Raw genomic sequence first — 19235 nt, 5'->3', positions numbered from 1 at the left:
TCCAGGGGGATCCTGGACCCTGCCCTGAGATCCAACGGAATCCATGGCCCAGCCAGGGAAAAGGTGGGATGGGATAATGGGATAATGGGATGGGATAATGGGTCCCAAACAGAAGGAGGGAATTCATGGGGGGTCCTGATTGCATGGAAAATTCCCCAATTTTGGGTAATTCCCAAGAAGAGGGAGGGAATTTATGAGGGGTCCTGATTGCACAGAAATTCTCCAATTTTGGGAAATTCCCAAACAGAGGGAGGGAATTCATGGGGGGCCCTGATTACATGGAAATTACCCAATTTTGGGAAATTCCCAAACAGAAGGAGGGAATTCATGGGGGGTCCTGATTGCATGGAAAATTCCCCAATTTTGGGAAATTCCCAAGGAGAGGGAGGGAATTCATGGGGGGCCCTGACTGCATGGAAATTCCCCAATTTTGGGCAATTTCCAAGCAGAGGTGCCCACGTGGATCTGCAGACACAGGAGGGTGGTACATTTCCTGGGAAAGAGGGAATGAAGGTGGAAAATTCCCTGTGTTCCCAAGGGATCAGCCTGGATCCAGCAGCAGCCAAGGAAAAGGTGGATCTGCTTTCCCTGGGATCGGCAGCTCCACAGGAGAATTCCCAAAATCCTTGATGTGGATGCTCTGCTCCATGGGAAGGGGACAAGGCTGTCCTGGATCTGCCGGAGAGGGATTTTTTCTTCCAGAGCTGCCAAATTCCAGGATCTCCAAGCTCAACCCTCTCCAGGATGTCTGTCCCCAAATTCCAGGGGATTCTCCAGGGGGAAAAGGGGCTCCAAGCTGGGAGTGGGGTGGGAGAAAGGCAGAAGAGGGAAGGGAATGCCTGGGATCGCGGGATTAGTAATTGGGAAAGACGGGAGTTAAACCAGGTCCCCGTGCCCAGGAATAGATTTTGGATAAGGGATGGAATGCCAGGAAAAGGGGGGAAGGCTTTAAGCTGCAAAGGGGTGGATTCAGATGGGATTTCTGGGAAGGAATTCTTCCCTGGAAGGGCGGGGAGGGGGTGGGATGGCATTCCCAGAGCAGCTGCGGCTGCCCCTGGATCCCTGGGAATTTCCAAGGCCAGGCTGGATGGGGCTTGGGGCAGCCTGGGATAGTGGGAAGTGTCGGGATTGGAAAGGGATGAGCTTTAAGGTCCCTTCCCACCCAGAATATTCCATGGCTCCACAATTCCCTGTCTCCAGGGCTGTGGCCCGTGGTACCTGAGGCTGCTCCTGTGACATTCCAGGGACAGGGAGTTCCATGCTCTGCGTATCCCACTTTTCCTTGTGTATCCCACTCCCCTTTTCCTCCCTATCCCTGCCCACAAACCTTCCATCCATGTGGAAAACAGGGAATCCGGAGGGATTCCTAAGATGGAGGAAGGACAATGGGATTGGGATTGGGATTGGGAATGGGATTGGGAATGAGGATGAGGAAGGCCGAGACAGGGCCCAGCAGGAGCCCTCCCCATCCCACTGAATTTCCTCTCAGCAATGCAGGTCCGGAAACACTGGAATTCCTATTTTTTATTCTTCCAATCCAAATTTTTCCCAGATCTGGGATCTGTAAGTGATGGAGAAGGGAAGGCCTTCCAAAGGAGCCGGGACATTTTTGTTCCCAAAGGAATTTTAACCAAAGCCCTTCCTTGGATTCCAAAGGATGGCTCACATCCCAGCGCCTTTGGATCCTTCCCAAAAGCTGGAATATGGAATTTCTATTTTCTTTTATTCCCAGGAGTTTTTTTGATTCCTGGTAAATCCCAGCAGCTATTTGCCACAGCCTGAGCCAGGCATTCCTTGGAGCAAAATCCTCCAGGAATTCTCAGTGAAAACAGGGATAAAAAAAATCATGAACGATCCCCAGAGGTGCTGAGACCTGGGAGTTGTTTGGGATGGGGGATAAACCTTTCCCATTCCAGGGAATTCCCTGTATTTCCGGCATTCCCTGCATCACCTCCTTCCTGCTGCTTGTATGGATGCCTCTATTCCTAAAATGGGGGTTTTATCCTCAAAAACCTCATTTAAACGTCTTGGCTTTGGGAATCTCCCTCTCCCAATTTTATCCTCGCTCATCCCTGACTTCCATGAGGAAGGGCTGGGGGAATTCCTGCCCCTCCCAGCCAGAATCGATCCAGGCTGACCGGGAATGCTGGGATGGGTGATCCAGGGGGATCCTGGACCCTGCCCTGAGATCCAACGGAATCCATGGCCCAGCCAGGGAAAAGGTGGGATGGGATAATGGGATAATGGGATGGGATAATGGGGTGGGATCCATGGGATGGGATCCATGGGATGGGATGGGACAGGATGGGATGGGATCCATTGGGTGGGATAATGGGACAGGACAGGATAATAGGATAATGGAATGGGGATAATGGGATGGGGATGGGGTGGGATGGGATGGGATAATGGGATAGGGATGGGGTGAGATCATGGGATGGGATGGGATGAGGTGGGATCATGGGATGGGATGGGATTGGATGGGATGGGCCGGGATGGGACCCACTGGATGGGACCCACTGGATGGGATAATGGGATAATGGGATAATAGGATAATGGGATAATGGGGTAATAGAATAATGGGATGGGCTAATGGGATGGGATAATGGGATGGGATGGGACAATGGGATGGGATGGGCTGGGATGGGATCCATGGGATGGGATGGGTTAGGGTGGGATACTTTCCATTGGAAGGGACTCACAGGGATCACCTGGTCCAAGTCCGCCCTCTCCAAGGCACAGCCACTGTTAAATCCTGTTATTATGAGCCCCTCCATGTCCTTCTTGCCATCCCTCATCCCACAGGAATCCAGGAGCTTTTCCCAAAACGCTCCTTCCTCTGGCTGAGCTCCTCTTGGGACGATCCTTGGGATTTTACCTGAAATTCCCCTTCTTTGGCTCCTTCCCAAACTCTTTTGTCACTCCGAGAAAATCCACAGCAAACAAACTTCCATGCACACGCAGGGAGCTCATTCCCATGGGAATGGCTGATCCCGGGATCTGGGGACAGGACAGAAGGGCACCTCAAAGGCGCGGAAGTGTCCCAGCCCATATCCCGATCTCCATCCCGGATCCCATTCCAAGGCTGCTTTTCTGGCTGTTCCATCGCTTCTCCTCCCCACCAGCAGCCCAGGAATGGGAATTCAGGGACAATTCCTGCGGGAGATCCATGGGGAAAAGGCACGGAGCAGCACAGCACTGCGGAGCCTCTCCCTACCTCGTGTCCATGGACCCCTGGCTCAGGGAATCCCCCTCTCCCAGGAGCTCATCCTCGCTGTGGAAATACAGCTCGTCCTCTTCCATCCTGGTGGGAACACCGCAAGCATCAGCCCTGTCCTTCCTGGGATTCAGGATTCCAAAATCACGGAATCACTGAGCCCTTTGGGTTGGAAAAGCTCTCTGAGTCCTACCATCCCCAGCAGCGCCAAGGCCACCCCTGATCCATGTCCCCACGTGGCACATCCACAGGGATTTGAAATGCCACCAGGGATGGGGGCTCCAGCCCTTCCCTGTGCCGGGGTGGGCAGCCCTTTCCATGAAGGAATTGTTCCCAAAATCCAACCTGGAGACCCCACCCAGGACATGGCTCTGCACATCCCACGCTGGGCAAACGCCATAACTCTTCCTAAAATGGGGCAGCCACAGCTCCTCTGGGAATTCCAGCCCAGTCCCTCCCCACCCTCCGAACTGGGAATTCCTTCCCAAGATCCCACCCCAAGCTCCCTTTCCCCAGTGGAAGCCATTCCCTGGCTCCTGGCCCTCCATCCTTTTCCCAAATTCCAGCTCTCCTGGAGCTCCTTGAAGCTCGGGAAGGGGCCCTGAGCTCTCCCTGGATCCCTAATTTTCTGCTTTAATCCTACAGAGCTGCATCCCACAGGATTCATTTGATGAGAAACCAGAAAACCCATCCTGGAGCCATCCCAGCAGCATCCTCCAAATCCCTGGAATCCTCCAATTCCCTGGAATCCTCGAATCCCAGACTGGCTTGGGTGGGAAGTGAGCTTAAATCCCATCCAGTGCCACCCCTGCCGTGGGCAGGGACACCTCCCACTGTCCCAGGGTGCTCCAAACCTCATCCAACCTTTCCTTGTACACTTCCTTGAGGGATGGAGCATCCATCGTGCTCCCTGCATCCCCAAATTCCAGCGGCACAGGCAGGACCGGGATATCCCATCCCAGCCAGCCTGACCTCTGTCCTGGGTTGTAAGATTTGCGTGTGTTCAATTAGCTCCTATTCAGACACTCTCAGTATTGTTTTTATTTGTTTGTACTATTGCTTTTGTATTTTTAATTTTCCCAGTAAATAACTGTTATTTCTGCTCCCATATCTTTGCCTGACAGCCCCTTAATTTCAAAAATTATAATAATTCAGAGGGAGGGGGTTTACATTTTCCATTTCAGGGGAGGCTCCTGCCTTCCTCAGCAGTCTTTGCAAACTAAGACACCCCCTCTTCCAGCTGTGCCATTCCCGGCTCCCTGCTCGGCATCCGCCTGTTCAATCCATCGCAGCATTCCCGCTCAGCCTCGTCCCGGCTCGCTGAGCCGGGGAACAAAACGATGCCGCGCTTCCAATTTGCTTTAAAATCCCCTGGATTCAGCCCAGTTCCCACAGTTAATGAACTGTCTTGGAGAGATGCGAGCAATTAGAGGGATATTCCCTCTGTCTCCTGTTTTTCCCTCTTTTTGGCCACAATAAAGCGCTAATCCCGGATGGAATGTGGTCCAAAATGGGATAATCCTGAGGGGGGGAAATGGGATGGAAAGATCAGCTGATTCCCAGGGCTCTGTTTGGATTCACAGCTCCAGGCTGGGATCCTCCTGTGGATTTAGGGATTTGGCAGTTCTGGGGGAATGTTTGGACTCGGTGCTCTCAGAGGGATTTTCCAGCCGGAAGTGTTCTGGTATTCCATGATTTGGGAATACAGGGATTGCCCTCCTTTATCCATCACCATGGAAGTGGTGGATCCATGAGGAGCAGACAGGGAATGTGGTGTTCCCGAGGGAGCTGTGGGTGACACCAGGACCCAGCTCTGCCTTTGCTGTCCCCCTCTCCCACTTCCAGAGTCTCCCTTCCACCTCCACCTCATTCCTGAAGAATTCCAGAAAACTCTGGGCTTTGATGTCTCCCTTATTCCAACTGTTCCCTTTTCCAATGGATTCGTGAGCTCCCAGAGTGGGGACCCACAGACAAAGCCACTCCGGACAGCACAACTCCAAAAACTGTGGAAAGCTGACTGAGAATCCACCTTAGGATTCCATGAATCCCCTTGTGGCTGCAAATCTTGGATTTACAGAATCCCAGAAGCTGGGAAAACCCTCCAGGATCATCGAGCCCGAGCTGTGCCTGATCCCCACCTTGTTCCCAGCCCAGAGCACTGAGTGCCACATCCAGGAATTCCCTGGACACCTCCAGGGATGGGCACTCCATCACCATCCAAGGATCGTGCCCTGAGTATCCACAGGCTCGTGGAGAACTGATCCCAGCTCGGACTCCATCCCATTGGAGTCACCTGCAGCATTCCCAGTCACTGGGCTGGGATTGCAACTGGTTCCAGCAGCTTTGTGGCAAGGAATGTCGGGATTCAGCCCCTGGGATTGTTCCCATCCAGGAGCAAATCCCAGGAGCCCACAAAGACGCCCAAGGAAAGCTACGGATCCCTAAATGAATGGAAAACCGGAATTCCCATGGAAGAACTGGAGGTGTCCCACCTGCCACCGTGGGGATCCGCAGGAATTCCCGTCAGGAATCTCCTGGTGTGAGATTCCACTTGTCCTGGGGAGTGACTGAGGCCCCAACAGCAGCCTTGGAGCCACCTCAGTCCTGGGCGCACCATGTGCTCCATGGACACCTGAGATTCCAGGTGCCCTAAATCCCACCAGTGAGGCCTGGCCAGGAGCCAGACCCTCCATCCCCTCTGGATCAGGATGGAATGACACTTTTCCTCCAAGTGCTTCAGTCCTGGAAGTTCAGCTCTCTCCAGGTGTTGTGAGGAACTACTGGAGGCCATCGACACCTGGTGCTTTTCCATCCATCCATCAGTGAGTCCTGACCCCATCCAGACCTTTTATCTCCTTGGGATCAGTATGGAATGACACTTTCTCTCCAAGTGCTTCAGTCCTGGAAGTTTGGCTCTCTCCAGGTGTCATGAGGACCTGCTGGAGGCCATCGTCACCTGATGCTGTTCCATGGATTCACCAGTGAGCCCTGACAACCACACCCATCCAGATATTTTATCCCCTCGGGATCAGGATGGAATGCTGCTTCCTGTCCATGTGCTACCATCCTGGAATTTCAGCTCTCTCCTGGAGCACCAGGACCTGCTGGTGGCTCACCTGGATCCCACGTTCACCTGGAGCTGTTCCATGGATCCACCAGTGAGCCCTGACCCCCTTCCAGACCCTTCATCCCCTCAAGATCTGCATGGAATGACACTTTCTTTCCAAGTTCTTCAGTCCTGGAAGTCCAGCTCTCTCCAGGTGTGGTGGAGCACCAGGACCTGCTGGTGGCTCACCTGGATCCCACGTTCACCTGGAGCTGTTCCATGGATCCACCAGTGAGCCCTGACCCCCATCCAGACCTTTTGTCCCCCCAGGATCAGGATGGAATGACACTTTCCCTCCAAGTGCTGCAATCCTGGAAGTCCAGCTCTGTCCTGGAGCACCAGGACTTGCTGGAGGTCACTTGGATCCCACCCTCACCTGTTGGATCCACAGGTTCCATGGAGATGTTCCATGGATCCACCAGTGAGCCCTGACCCCCATCCAGACCTTTTGTCTCCTCAGGATCAGGATGGAATGACATTTTCCCTCCAAGTGCTTCAATCCTGGAAGTCTACCTCTCTCCTGGAGCACCAGGACCTTCTGGAGGCCACCTGTATCCCACCCTCACCTGGAGCTGTTCCCTGGATCCTCCGAGGGCAGGAGATGCCCCTTGGAGCAGCGCTGGGGTGACGCTGCCCTTTCCCAACAATCCAAGCCCTCCCAATCCCCCCACAATCCCACACCCAGGAGCTCCGTGTCCCGTTACCTCCTGAAGCTCCTCTCCATGGATTGCTGGTTGGATTTCCCGGGAGAGACGTCGGAGCCGTGCCGGTGGCCGGACAGGAGGCTGTCGGTCTCCAGGGAATACCTCCCGTCCCCCTCCGAGTGCACGCTGGGCGTCTCCAGGAATTCCTTGTCATTCCAGGTGCCCACGGTCCCATCTAGAGCCTGGTAGCGGATCTCTATGGAGATGCTGGTCTGCAAGACAGGGAGACACCATCAGCGTCCGTGGAACATCCCAGGAAATCCAAAAAGCGGGAAGAGCATCGGCCATTGGATATTTTAGCCTTGCTGGTCCCGAAGTTTCTCTGTTCCTGGATGCGGATTCTTTGCTTCTTTTCTTCTGCCAAGGGATTAAATCACAATTTCTTGTTGGACCCTTTTTCTCCCTAAAATCTTTCCCTTTTTCTCCCTAAAATCTTTCCCTTTTTCTCCCTAAAATCTTTCTTTTTTTTCTCCCTAAAATCATTCCCTGCATTCCAAATGGAATCAAATCCATGGGATTTCATCCCGCTGCCTTCACTTCCGTGGCCAAAGTCCTTCTCAAAGCTCAGGTTTGGACAAAGTAAATTGGGGAAAAAAAAAAAAAAAGCAATTCCCAATTCCTTCTCCTAGAAAATGATTCTTTTGAAAAGCCATCAGCTGCTGACAAGATTAAAGTACAAGGAAAAAGCACTTTTCCACCTCCACTCTGCTTCCATGGAGAAATTATCTGTTATTTTGGGTTCAGAACCAACGGATTTTAGATAAAAACCAAAAAAAAAAAAAAAACAAAACATGTTTATCTTAAAAAGAGGTTCCACCCGCTCCAAACAAGGGAGATGCTGAAAGGCTGGAAAATCCAAGATTTGGGAAGAGAGCAACAATTCCAGAAGGATTCTGTGCATCCCGCACGTGACAGCCAAAGGGTGACTCAGTCCCAGCTGGGAATGGAGCTCTGGGGGAAGGTTTTGATTGATTTATCTTCTTTTTTTTTTTGGCAAAATCCAAATTTGAGTCAATCACACCTAATTTCCCCCCTCCCCCAAGCTATTGGAGAATGTAAGAAAAAAAAAAAACAAAAACAAAAACCAGGAAATGAGGAGGAAAAACAGGGATCAAAGTTGGAATATTCTGTTTTTTTCACATTTTCAGACATTTGGGGGTTCAAAATCTCCTTTTCCAGCTGGATTTAGGAGTTAAAAAATCCTTTCAAGGCAGGAAAAATTAAGGATATAACAAAGTGAAAGATCTGTAGGATGAGTGGGATCATGCATTGGAAGGGCAATTAGCAGGTGTGGGTTGGAATTAGGAGAAATTCCTGTTGGAAACGACGGAATGGGAAAGAAAATGAAGAAGGAGAAAATTCCCTGCAGAGCTGGGAGAGGTTGATCTTTCCCTGGGGATTTTATATTCATTTTTTACGGATTTTTTTTCCCCCCTGCTGCTTGAGAAAAAAATTAATTCAGAGCCATCCCGGCTTTGCTGTTGTAGAATGGACACGGCTGGAATTTTGCTCCTGGCATTCCCGGAGTTTTTAATCTCCTGGCCAAGTCAATAAAGTCAGGAGGGAGAACGGGAGCTGCCAGGGAAGGTTCTCAGCCAGCCCAGAAAAAAAGGAAAAGGATTTCCAACCTTTCCTTTGGGTTCCATTATGGAAAAGTGAGGCTGCTCCCAGAAACTGCCTTGGGATGGGTGGGAAAGGACCTTAAATCCCACCCCATTCCAACCCCGATGCCTCCCACCATCCCAAGGTGGGATGCATTGGATCCATCCCCATCCTGATTCCTCATTAAGAAGGAATTTTGGGATCCAGGGGCTTCCCTGGAAATTGGGGACTCCAGGAAGGGTCTCCTTTCCCTTTTCCATCCCCCAAATTCCATCAAAATCCCTCGGGAAGATCCTGAGTGCCCTTGATCCCAGAATCCTGGAATGGTTTGGGATGGGATCCATGGACCTTCAATCCCTTCCTGGAGACACTTCCCACGATCCCAGGGTGATCCAAGCCCCGTCCAACCTTTCCTTGGGCACTGCCAGGGATCCAGGCATTCTCTGGGAATTCCAGCCCAGCCAGGAATTCCTTCCCAAGATCCCACCATCCCAAGCTCCCCTTTCCCACTGGAAGCCATTCCCTGGCTCCTGGCCCTCCAGCCCTTTCCCAAATTCCAGCTCTCCCTTTGGGATCGGGAAGCAGCTCCAAGGATTCCCTGGATCTTCCTCTTTTCCAGCTTTACATTCCCAGCTCTCCCAGCCCTGGAGCAGCTCTGTGCTCTCCTCTGGCTTCTGACTGTTTTCCCAACCCCTTGGATCACACGGAAAATCCCCGAGGCAGCTCCTCACCAGGAATCCCATCATTCCCACTCCCCTCTGGGAAAAGAAGGATGAGATCCCCCCCCAGTCCGGGAGCGCACCCCTGATCCCGATTCCCCATCCTGAGGGAAAATCTCCCCCTGTTCGGAGCAGCCGCCGCTTCCCTTGCTGAGCTCCCATCTCCCTGGAGCCGTTTCCCATGGAAACGGAGTTTTGGAAGTGGCTGGGAAACGCAGCTATTTCTGATCCTGATATCCAACCCCGGGGGCTCCATTAAAAATCAGCCGCCCGCCCCCCGCCTTTTTCCCGGGAAGCCGCTGCCTCATCCAGCACCAAGGACAGGGGTGGGAATTCTTGGAATTCGCAGGGAAGCGAGCAGGATTTCATTAAGTGGCTGTTCCTGGGGGGGATAGAGGGAGTGGAACCAATAAAAACCAGGAATGCAGTCCTGAGGAGGGAGGGGAAACGCAAGGAGTGCAGATGTGCTTGAGAAAAAATAATTCCAGCTGCTCGCTGGTTTGTTGGGAATTTTCCTGATGAAAATCGCCCTCCAAGGGAGGAAAATCCCGCATTTTTTAGGATCATTCGGTGTCACAAAGGGCAGAGAGGGAAATCAGTGGATGGAAGTTGAATCCTCCCAAATTCCTGGTGGCAAAGGAATTCCTGTTGGCCTCCTAGCCTGGCCAGGGCTTGGGATGGAATCCTGGAATTCCAGGCTGGTTTGGGTGGGAAGGGACCTTAAATCCCCCCTGACACTTCCCACTGTCCCAGGCTGCTCCAAGCCCCATCCATGGCCTTGGACATTCCCAGGGATCCAGGGGTGGCCACAGCTCCTCTGGGAATTCCAGCCCAGCTCCTTCCCACCATCCCAGCCAGGAATTCCTTCCCAATATCCTACCTGTCCCTGTCTCCTGAAAAGGGGTGGAACTGGATGAGCTTTAAGGTCCCTTTCAACCCCAACCATTCCATGATTCCATGATACACGACACTCGGAATCCATTCAGAGGGATTTTTGTGGAAGTTTGGGGATGTAAAGGGGAGGAAGGAGGAAGGGAGACCCTTCCAGGAGTCCAGAGATTCCCAGTGAACCCCATTGTTCCTGAAATTCCTTCCCAGAGGGGAGTTGGGATGGGGATGGATCCAGTGCCAGGCTGGGAGAGCTGGGAATGTGCAGCTGGATCAGGGAAGGATCCAGGGAATCCTTGGAGCCTTTTCCAGAGGGGCTCCAGGAGAGCTGGAATTTGGGAAAGGGCTGGAGGGCCAGGAGCCAGGGAATGGCTTCCAGTGGGAAAGGAGAGCTTGGGATGGTGGGATCTTGGGAAGGAATTCCTGGCTGGGCTGGAATTCCCAGAGAATCCCTGGATCCCTAGCAGTGCCCAAGGAAAGGCTGGATCACCCAGGGATGGTGGGAGGTCAGGGTTGGAATGGGATGGGATTTAAGGTCCCTTCCCAAACCCAAACCAGCCTGGAATTCAGTGATCCCATCCTGGGCTCTGCTTCTCCCTCTCCGTGCTCGGATCAAACCGGGTCCATCCCTGCTTTTTCCCAATCCCAAACTTCCTTTTCCAATCCGGCTTTCCCTGTGCACCCTCCGCACATTCCCGGCTGCCTCATCCCTTCAGAGCAGGAATAACGGGATCAAGGCAAGGAACACCGACATCCCTGTTCCTACAGTGGAGACACGGACACACGGATCCAGGAATGATGGGAATGTTGTCCTCGGTGACCCACCTGGATGGCGGAATTGTTGTCGTCGATGAGCGTGTCCGTCACCTCCAGCTGCCCTTCCGCCACCACCTTCTGCAGGACCATCCGGAATGTCCCGATGAGCCTGCGGAGCAAAGGACAGGAAATCCCGGGAGTTCTCACCCACCAGCACTGGGTTTTCATGGGAAAAGGGATTTGTTTCCCGAGGGAGAAAGAGGAGGGAGAGGTGAGATCCCAGATCGGGGCTCAGCAGAGGTGATGGAAAAAGGAGAAGCCGGGAGAGGAGCTGTTCCAAGGGAATGCTGTTTGGGATAAGGAAAGAAGGAGATTTGGGAACCATCACTCTCGAATTCCTGGAATGCCACTGAGGGATCCCAAAGTGGCCTTTTCCATATGGAATAGACACCTTTAACTTTGTTATATCCTTAATATTCCATGCTGGTGACTCAAACAAGGAGCAGGGATTGCTCCTCATCCAGTTGCCCCACGTCATGGAGTCACAGAATGCTTTGGGTGGGAATGCACCTTGGAGCTCATCCCGATTCTTTCCACAATCAGGCAGCTGCAAGCTCCAATGATGTGAAGGAATTATTCCCAAAATCCAACCTGAACCTCCCTGTGGCCATTCCCTCTCATCCTGTCCCTGTTCCCTGGGAGCAGATCCCGATCCGTTCTGGTTACTTCCAGGGAGTTGTGGAGAGGGAAAAGGTCCCCCCGAGCCTCCTTTTCTCCAGACTGAGCCCCTTCCCAGCTCCCTCAGCCTCTCCTGGGGCTCCATTCCCTTCCCAGCTCCGTTCCCTTCCCTGGAAATGCCCCAGCCCCTCCAGGTCCCTGCAGGATTTCCACCTCCATCCCTCATTTTCCACATTCCAAGCACAGATCAATCCCGGCACAGCTCTGTCTCCAAGGTGCCCCGCAGGACATGGAAGGGGAAAACCTTTCCTCCATCCATGGATCCATGGATCCATGAATCCATCCATCCATCCATCCATCCATCCATCCATCCATCCATCCAAGGATCCATCTATCCATCCATTCATGGATCCATCTATCCAGCCATGGATCCATCCATCCATGGATCCATACATCCATCCATCTATGGATCCATCTATCCATCCATGGATCCATGGATCTATCCATGAATCCATCTATCCATGAATCCATCCATCCATCCCCTGGAACTGACAACAGCCACATCCTGGGACCTCCACACCAGCTTCCTCCCCACTTCCAGAAACCCCTGGAAAGGTGGGATAAGGAAAGCAGAGGGATTCCGCACATTTTGGCCCCTTTTCCAGGGAATTATCCTGCTGAACCCTCACGGAATTGCCCAAGCCCAGGTTGGATGGGGCTTGGAGCACCCTGGGACAGTGGAAGTTGCCCATTCCAATTTGGAACCTGCAGCTTTTTCCACGGATTTCCAAATCCCTTCTTGGGCAATCCTGATTAATTCCAGCTCCTTCCTCTTGCAACTCCTGCCTGGAGCTTTCTCTGGAGCCTTTTTTCCTTCTCCAGCCAAATTGCAGTTTCATCTGGAATTGTCTCACGCTGTGGAATTAGAGCTTCCAAAATCACTTCCCTCCTAATTATCCCCTTCCCGCCACTTGAAGGATCCCGTAATTACTCCGGGTTCGTTTTCCCCAGGAATACCTGGAGAAATGTGGGACACTCCAGCTCAGCAGCCTCCAGGTACTAAAAGTTGCTCCAGCCAAGTTTCTTCCCCCTTTTTCTTCAGGAAACTTTTGCAAAAATTCCCAATAAATAGAAATTATTTTTTCTTCGGAAGGTGAGTGGATAATGAGTGAAGTGAGCCCTGGGTATGGAAACATCCTGGCCAGGAATTTAATTCGGGATGAGATTTCTGGAGTGGCACTTTGGGTGTGCTGAGGCTCGCACTCCGTGTTTGGATCCGGAAATTAAAAATTCCACAAAATCCAACATGGCCAGAGCTGAAAGGATCACACCAGAGGGGCTGCAGGCAGGGATTGGGCACGGAGAATTCCAGCACGGAATCCCGGAATGGTTTAGGTGGGAAGGACCTGAAAGCTGATCCCACTCCAACCCTGACCTTCTACAATCCCGCATTGCTCCAAGCCCCATCCAACATTATTTTTTGGGCACTTCCAGGAATGGGGCAGACGCAGCTCCCCTGGGAATTCCATCCCAGCCCCTCACAGCCAGGAATTCCATCCCAAAAATCCCACGTAACTGCTCCGTGTGGGGAGGGCAGTCGGACAACAGGGAACCCTCCAGCTCCAGAGTTAATTTTTTTCCTTGTCCTGCTCCAGCAGGAGGTAATTTTCCACAGATGATTTTGTAGATAATTTTCCATGTATGATATTCCAGATAATTTTCTGCAGATGATTTTCTAGAAAATTTTCTGCAGATTATTTTCCTGGATAATTTTCCATGGATTATTTTTCCAGAAAATTTTCCACAGATGGTTTTTCCAGATAATTTTCTGCAGATGAATTTTCCGGATCATATTCTGCAGATGATTTTCCAGATAATTTTATGAGGATTGTTTTTCCAGATAATTTTCGGCAGATTATTTTCTGGATAATTTTATGTGGATTATTTTTCCAGGTAATTTTCCGCGGATAATTTTCCACGGATGAAACAAGGATCCCTCTGGAGACACAAAGGACTCGAGCTGTGCCAGGATCTCCATGGCTGGAGAAGAACAAAGACCGGGACCAAGCTACGTTTCCATCTCAGAGACTCCAGGGAAGGATTTAACCCTTTGGAATCCGGATCTTTTTGTCCCTGTCAGGTAACGGAGCAGCTCCCGCCTCTTCTCCATGGGATCAGTTTTCCATAGGAAAATTATCTCAGCTTTGGATTTGGAATGTGGCTCTGGGCCTTTGGCCAGATCCGGAGGAAAAGAGGGACAAGGAGGAGGCAGAACCCCCCCAGAGCAAAAGCTGCTGGGTTTTGTGCACATTCCTTAAGGATTGGGATCTCTGCCCGGTGTTATCCCTGTTTTCTGCCGAAGGCAAACCTGCTTGGAAAGGCTGGGCCGGGCTGTCCCAAAAGTTTGGGAATGGGACCACAGGGATGATGCTCTATAGCTGCTGGATCATGGCTGTCTCTTGGATTCATCCCTGGGTGTGCCTCTGCTTTTTTTCCCTGGATCTTCCCCTCTCCTGGGTGTGATTCCCATTCCCACATCCCTCAGGAGTGTCCCGTGGTGGCTTTTCCTGCTCAAATCCCCAAAAAATTTGGGATCTCGAATTTCCTCCATCCAACCTCTTCCAGGGCACGGAACCGTGGGAGAACATCCCAGAGATTTTGAAGGGGCTCTGAAGGTCTCCCAGGGGACCAGGACACCACGGAAAACACCTGAATTCCAGCAGGATCCCGGTATTCCCACCCAGGTCATCCCTCTTCACACCAGGATATTCCAGGATGGGATTGGATGGATTATTCCGTTCCATGGGAGTTTTATTCAAGATGTGGAGACCCCACAGCTTTTGATCCTTCCCTCTTGTGGAGCTTTTCCAGTAGGAATTTCCACCTGGGAATGACCCAAGGGCAGGATGTGGCTCCTGGATGCTTTGGATATGTCCTGGAGAGATTCCCAGACCGGAAATTCCCAATCCAGGAGCTGGGGACTGAATTTTTGGGATGCCGTGGCCCGTCTGAGGGGGTTAGGAGGCTTCTCCCTCATCCCTTTTCCTTGGATACTCAGCACCCTGGGAACGCTCCTGGGGAGCCTCCAGAGCTGGGATGAACCCACCAGGATCCAGAGGCACCTGGATGAGGCCAAACAGGGATCATATTCCCAGGAACTGGCTGCTGGTGACAGCCACAGGGACAAGGGAACAAAGGGAGCCGCCGGGACGTGACTCCCTGGTCATTCCGGAGGGTCTGGATCAGGTCCTGGATCAGGTATCCCGCCTTTTTCCAGGCCTTTGATCAATGGCCTTCATCAGCTGCTCGTGAATTATTCACGGAGCGCCCGGATCAGCTTTCCCAAGCCTCTCCCTCCTCTCCTCCTCCTCCTCCTCCAGGGGATTTGGAGCATGGGCTGGAGCTCCAGCTCTGCCTCGGTTTTATGGGAATTCCTATTCCTGACATTCCCTGCCTTCCTGGAGGGATGTTCCAAATCCTCTCCCTCCTCCCTCTTCCAATTCATTTCTGCACAAGGAGGATGGGCTGGAATTACAGACCACGGGAATTCTTTTCCCTCATTGTTACTGGCATTCCCGGAGGGATGTTCCCAAAATTCTCCCTCCCCTCCTCCAGCTGATTCAGAGGACAGGCTGGAGCTCCAGCACTGCCCTGTTTTAATGGAATTTCTTTTCCCATTTATTCCTTCCATTCCTGGAGGGATGTTTCCAAAAATATCATGACCTCATCCAACTTATTCCCAAATAAGGAAAACAGGCTGGGGTTCTGACACTTGCTCAGTTTAGTGGGATTTCCTATTCCAAATATTCCCAGCATTCCTGAAGGGACGTTCCCAACTCTCTCCCTCCTCTCCGCTTTCCTTCTTCTCCAACTTATCCCTGGAAAAGGAGGATTTGCTGCAGTTCCAGAACTGCCTCATTTTAATGGGAATTCCTATTCCATATATTCCCAGCTTTCCTGGAGGGATGTTCCCAGGACCAGCTCCTCTCTTCTCCTCCTCACCCTCCCAGCCAGGAATTCCTTCCCAAGATCCCACCATCCCAAGCTCCCCTTTCTCACTGGAAGCCATTCCCTGGCTCCTGGCCCCTCCAGCCCTTTCCCAAATCCCAGCTCTCCTGGAGCCTCTGGAAAAGGCTCTAAGGATTCCCTGGATCCTTCCCTGATCCAGCTGCACATTCCCAGCTCCCCCAGCCTGGCATTGGATCCATCTCCATCCTGATTCTTCCTTGAGGACGAATTTCAGGATCCAGGGGTTTCACTGGGAATTCAGGACTCCAGGAAGGGTCTCCCTTCCCTTCTCCTTCAAAATCCCTGGGGATGGATCCTGAGTGTCCTTGATCCCAGAATCCTGGAATGGTTTGGGATGGGATCCATGGACCTTCAATCCCATTCCAGGGACGATTCCCATGATCCCAGGGTGATCCAAATTCTCCCTTGGACACTGCCAGGGATCCAGGGATTCCTTCCCAATACCCAGGGATTCTCCCTTGGACACTGCCAGGGATCTAGGAATTCCTTCCCAATACCCCACCATCCGAAGCCCCCCTTTCCCACTGGAAGCCATTCCCTGGCTCCTGGCCCTCCAGCCCTTTCCCAAATCCCAGCTCTCCTGGAGCCCCTTTGGGCTCAGGAAGTGGCTCCAAGGATTCCCTGGATCCTTCCCTTTTCCAGCTGTACTCCTGGATCCATGTGGGAAGGGACCTTAAATCCCATCTCATTCCAAGCCCAACACTTCCCACTATCCCTGATGGCTCCAAGCCTCATCCAACCTTTCTTTGGACACTTCCAGGGGTGGGGCAGCCCCAATTTCCCTGGACACAATCAATGCAACACCCGCAGGAATTGGAAAATCCCAGAAAACACATTCCGGCACCAACTTCCTCCCAGATAATCCACAAAAAAAAATTCCAATTTCCTTCAAAACATGGAAATTTTATGGAAACTACTGGCACAACTTGGGGAAAACTCGGAGCTGAGCACCACAGAATTCCTGGGGTGGATTCCTCACCCCCTGAGCTGCTCACATGGCACCGGAAATTCCCAGGAAACTGTGGGCCATGGGAAGGAGGGACTCACCTGTTGGTGAAGACTTTGCTGTAGTTGAACACCTGGATCTCCAGGATCTCATTCCCGTCGATGTTGGTCGCCACCGGCCAGCGGAAAGTCTGGGAAAAGAAGGAGAGGGATGAGCCGGGAGCGTTTTGGGAAAAGGAAGAGATGGATGAGCCAGGATCATTTTGGGAAAAGGAAGAGATGGATGAGCAAAGCTTGGTTGGGAAAAGGAGGAGAAGGATGAGCCAGGATTGGCTGGGAAAAGTAGAGGGATGAGCCAGGAGGGTTTTGGGAAAAGGAGGAGAAGGATGAGCCAGGAGAGTTTTGGGAAAAAGAAGAGATGGATGAGCAAAGATTATCTGGGAAAAGGAGGAGAGGGATGAGTGGAAGCATTTTGGGAAAAGAGGAGGGAAGAGCCAAGAGGATTTTTGGAAAAGGAGGAGAGGAATGAGCAAGATTGGTTGGGAAAAGGAGGAGCTGGATGAGCCAGGATTCTTGCAGGAAAAGGAAGAGAGGGATAAGCCAGGATCAGCTGGGAAGAGGAGGAGAGGGATGAGCCAGGATTGGTTGGGAAAAGTAGAGGGAAGAGCCAGGAAGGTTTTGGGGAAAGGAGGAGAGGGATGAGGCAGGATTGGTTGGGAAAAGGAGGAGAGAGATGAGCCAGGATTGTTTTGGGAAAAGGGGAGGAAAGAGCCAGGAGAGTTTTGGGAAAAGGAGGAGATCGATGAGTAAAGATTGGTTGGGAAAAGGAGGAGAGGGACGAGCAAGGAGGATTTGGGGAAAAGGAGGACAGGGACGAGCCAGGCAGGGTTAGTTGGGAAAAGAAGAGGGAAGAGCCACGATTGTTTGGGAAAAGGTGAGAGAGGAACCAGGAGAGTTCAGGAAAAGAACGACAAGGATGATCCAGGAGTTTTTTGGGAAAAGGAGGACAGGGATGAGCCAGGATCAGTTGGGGAAAGGAAGAGATGGATGAGGCAAAAGGATTTTGGGAAAAAGATGGACGAGCAAAAATTGGTTGGGAAAAGGAGGAGAGGGATGAGCAAGGAGTGCTCCAGAGATCGGCAGTGGAGGGGGTGGAAAAAGGCCTCTTTTCCCAGGAAAAAGGCAGCTTTTCCTGGGAAAAACATGACAGGGCTGTTTTGCAGGGATGTCACTAATGATGTGCCCAGGGCCAACTATTCCATGGATACACAAGTGGAAAATAGGAATACAGACATTGGATCAGATGGGAATATGGAGCCAGGCTGGGGGAGCTGGGAATGTGCAGCTGGATCAGAGAAGGATCCAGGGAATCCTTGGAGCCTTTTCCAGAGGCTCCAGGAGAGCTGGGATTTGGGAAAGGGCTGGAGGGCCAGGAGCCATGGAATGACTTCCAGTGGGAAAGGGGAGCTTGGGATTGTGAGATCTTGGGAAGGAATTCCCGGCTAGGCTGGAATTCCCAGAGAATCCCTGGATCCCTGGCAGTGTCCAAGGAAAGGTTGGAGCACCCTGGGATGGCGGGAGGTGTCACAGTTGGAACGGGCTGGAGGGCCAGGAGCCATGGAATGACTTCCAGTGGGAAAGGGGAGCTTGGGATTGTGAGATCTTGGTAAGGAATTCCCGGCTAGGCTGGAATTCCCAGAGAATCCCTGGATCCCTAGCAGTGTCCAAGGAAAGGTTGGAGCGCCCTGGGATGGCAGGGGGTGTCACAGTTGGAACAGGATGATCCTTAATTTCCCTCTCCTCCCAAACCTTCCCATGATTCCATGAAATATGATCCCTTTCGTATTTTTTTTTTTTTTTGCTTCCCAAGGCAAATCCCTCTGTCAGCCCAACCCCCTGGATTCCCGGTTTTCCAAGCCCCAGGACACCCTAAATCCCCCCTTCCCAAGCCACTCCTGGTGCACCCCGGGTTGGGAATGTTCCAGAGGCAGCAGATCCGGGATCCAGGATCCCTCCCAGGAGCAGCAGAGCGGGATTGAAAACCACGGGAAGAGAATTTGCTCATCCAGCAAATTCCCAGGGAGGAACCGGTGCCTCTTCAGCACTTCCTGAGCTATTTATTCCCGGTTTTAATTGGGCTGCAGAGTCAAGGAAGCAAAGGAAAAATTACTGGAATATAAAGGGAAATGGGAAACGGCGCCAACGGATCCGGCACCGCTCCGGATCCTGGGGCAGGATTTATCCCGAGCTCTCCATGTGGGGATGGAATTTAATCCCTCCCCTGCTTTCTCCTTGGTTTTTTCCCAATGTTTTGATGCTCCAGGGATTGGATCCAGTGATCAAATCACCCGTCAATTCCAAGGTTATGGAATCAAGGAATTGGAAAAATCCTTGGAGGCCACCAAATCCAAGAATTCCCAGCGCTGCCGGGGCTGACTTTGGTCCATCTCCCCACATCCACTGGATTGAAATTCCTCTGGGAATTCCACCACTGGACAGCCCTTTCCAGGAAGGAATTCTGCAGGAATACCCCTCTGGCCCGAGGAATTTCCCTATTCCCACTTTTCAGGGCTCTCCACCAGCAGCCCTCGGCT

This window comes from Pyrgilauda ruficollis, unplaced genomic scaffold (assembly GCF_017590135.1).
Source record: "Pyrgilauda ruficollis isolate IOZ18807 unplaced genomic scaffold, ASM1759013v1 scaffold355, whole genome shotgun sequence".
Lineage (NCBI taxonomy): Eukaryota > Metazoa > Chordata > Aves > Passeriformes > Passeridae > Pyrgilauda > Pyrgilauda ruficollis.
Note: the sequence above shows the minus strand (reverse complement) of the source record.